This window comes from Apodemus sylvaticus, chromosome 11 (genome assembly GCF_947179515.1).
Source record: "Apodemus sylvaticus chromosome 11, mApoSyl1.1, whole genome shotgun sequence".
NCBI classification, from domain to species: Eukaryota; Metazoa; Chordata; class Mammalia; order Rodentia; family Muridae; genus Apodemus; species Apodemus sylvaticus.
In genome coordinates, this window is record NC_067482.1 from 15,335,219 (window position 1) to 15,338,680 (window position 3,462).

Here is a 3,462-nt window from a genome sequence, read left to right on the forward strand (position 1 = left end):
ACTGTTTTGTGTCAGAGATCTTTATATATGGTTAGTCACTCAGGATGTAGGAACCCAGAAGAATGTGGCCCCATAGCCATGTGGCATACAGGGTGGACTTGGTGGTCCATATTAGTACTCATCAGTAAGGAGGCAGAGGCACAATCAGTAAGAGAAGTAAGACTTCAAGACCAGCAGGTGGTGGGGGCTCAGCACTGAAGAACACTTGCTTCTTCAGAGGAGACAAGTTTTTTTCTTGCTCCATTCCAGACAGTTCACAACTGTCTAACTCCAGCCCTGAAGATCTGATGCCTTTAGCCTCTTATGCTTCTGGAACTTACACTACTATGAATACACATTCACATAATTAAATGATGGCAAGAAAATTTTATAACAGAGCTCAAGACTAACAGGTTACCTGGCAACTTAAAAAAGACACAAAGCAGAGTGAATCTGGTGGCTTCACTCCCATTCCCTTTTACTCTGTGCTACTTTCCTTTGGTCAGGTTTGATGCACACAGTCTGCACAGCCTGGTCTATTTCAACATTTTGTAATTTCTAAAATCTCCTTCATAGGAGGGTGTGTCTCCATTGCTCACTTCAGTGTAATAATTCTGTACAAATAAACCACTGAACAATTCTGTACTCAAATCCCTGAACAGACATACTAGGAGATTATAACTAAAGGACAAAAGGCAAAGGGCATTTTTCAATTTTCTGCAAACAGAAGAAAAGTATGGTCTTCTTGTCATACACACAACCTGTACCCTCCCCCCATCCTTGAGCAGGCTAATCAGACCTTGTTTGCCTCAGTTGCCTAGCCCATCTGGGATGGAGTCTTCTGACCATTTGGAAGTCTCCTGTTTACCACATCCACAGTATTCCTCAGAAATAAGAGTGCCTGCTGAGCTTGTTTTGAAACAAGAACTCAGCTGAAACTAAGGATGGGTCTTTACCTATAAAAATGCAGAATTGAAAATTAAAGTTTGAGCCTTGATCAGAACTTTTGTCTTGGCTTCATTCTTCTCTTGCTCCCCTACCTTAATTCCAGCCTCTCTTTCAGGTAAACCCATTTTTGCCTATGGGTGTTAGATGGCTACAGGTGGTACCCAAAGGAAGGGACCTGAAGACAGGGGGAAGTACTAAGAAACACTTAGGTGGAGCTAAACAGAAAACAGAACAGTGAAAGTATCCAAGAAGCATAGTAAGCAACATATAGAATTAATGCTAGTGCTAGTCATTTGAAACTGTTGCTGTAAAAAGGTGCATTCAGAGGGTTACAGGCTAGGCTGAAGAGGTGTTATCCTGACACTGACTTCACCTAGGTGTGGCAGTGTAATGGGATAGGAGAATTCTGAACAGGCATTTGTCTGCAGACTAAATGAGCTCCTCCAGACAAGAGGAGTAGAGTTCTCAAAACAGATATTAGAAAAATATTTAGTTCAAGTAGATTCATATTGTCCATGGTTTTCAGAAGTTTTAAATAAGGCAACCTGGAATAGAGTTGGAGAAGTTCTAGAAGTCAATCAGACTTGTAGCCGCCAGCGGCTACATGTGAACCAGGTTACCTGTTGAGAGAATCTTGGGGTACAGGGACACAGACAAGGGATTTGAGTCAAGCCTAGGATTCTGGTCAAGACTGCTTTTAATAAATTGAAGACAGGTTTTATAGACATTTGGGGGATCGGCCAACCCCCCAGAAGTCGGTAGCTTCAAAGGCGGTGCTGTGAATTCTCTGGCTCTAAGTCTCAGCGGGTCGTCTGCCTACTGCCTGGGAGCTCAGGTGAACGCCGGCCTGGGGGCGGTGTCGATAGCCGAGGTGTGGAGCCCCTTTGTTTGTAGAACAAAGGCCGGAGGTAGCCATCGGAAGAGTTGGGTGCCCGCTAGCCAACTAGTTGCAGGGGGGGAAAGGGTACAATTCCCCCTTAATTATTAAATTTAAAACCACTCAGTGGAAATGATTAAGTTCATCCAATGGATGACGGGCATTCATCAGTGAGTGAAAGCATTGGCCGCAGCCCCCTTAAGTGTTACCGACATCTTTTTTCAGGGGGGGGGGGGGCTAGACCGCCTTTTTTAGGACGGTCTTACGATGTCAAACCCCCATGTAGCTGGGCGTGCTTTTCAGGGAAACTCGGAGCCAGGAATTTTTTCCCTTTCCCTTGCAGTGCCTCGCCTCGCACCTCAACTGATGTCCATGTTTGTTGTGACAACAAACACGCATGATTCCGAGTATCAAGCAGCCTCATCTCCGAGGATTTCCACTGGCAGAGTAAATTCTCTGCGGCTAAGCGTTGGCTAGCTGAAAAGGCAACCCATCCTCCACCTAGGGCCATTGCTGAAGGAATTTCGTCTTCTGAGTGTTATCTGCTTCAAATATAAAAGGAGATTAAGAGAACCTGTCTGGTTAGTCTTGGGAGGTCAAACCGGTTTTTGGTTTAATTGAAATTCAGTGGCCTCAGGGAAGAGCCCTGGCCGGCGACTTAGTTTGCATGAACACAAAGGAACTATGCCTCCCCAAGCAACTGGGAGGTGGCTTGAAAAACAGCCTTTGAATTAATTATACTTACCTACAGTTTGGGGGTGGAATCCACCCAGGCAAAAGGCCTGGCTTGCAACTTAATTTGCAAGAAGACAAAGGAACTATATCTCCCCAAATGAATGGGGGGGCGGCTTGAAAAACAGCCTTCTGACCTAAATATACTTACCAACCGTTTTTGGGGTCGAATCTACTTGTCTTACCAATCTCTCTGGCAACCAACGCGCTTCGTCCTGTTCTTGTGAAAAAACGCATACCGCGCCTCTTCCCCATATCAAAACGGGGTCTGGGCCTTTCTAAGAATTATTTAAAGGATCCCGCCACTTAACCATGGCGTAGGAATTGGAAGTAGCCGGATGCCAATGCCTGTCAGCGGCAGACTGGCCTTCTGCATCCGTTTGGAGAAAATTTAAAACGAATAGAACAAAGGCAAGATGTGACTTTGGGGACCGAGGGGGATATAAATTTCCCTTCTTAGTTTTAATAAGCCAATTTTTAAGCGTGCGATGGGCGCGCTCCACTATTCCTTGCCCCATTGGATTATAAGGAATTCTAGTTTTAAGTTTTATATTAAATTCTTTACAAAATGAGATAAAGTTTTTACCAGTGTAGGCTGGTCTATTGTCTGTCTTAATGACCTTGGGTATTCTCATGGTATTAAAGGCTTGTAAACAATGATCAATTACATTTCTAGAGGCTTCTCTGGTATGTAGGGAAGCAAAAATAAGTCCTGAGCACGTATCAATGTAAACATGTATAAATTTTAATTTCTCAAACTCCGCATAGTGAGTTACATCTATTTGTCAAATTTGATTGGGCACCAGGCCACGTGGATTAACCCCTAAATGGGGCACTGGTGTTAAAGTGAGACAATTAGGGCATTGCTTTACGATCATTCTAGCTTGTTCCTTTGTGATTTTATGACGGAGCCTCAACGTATGACT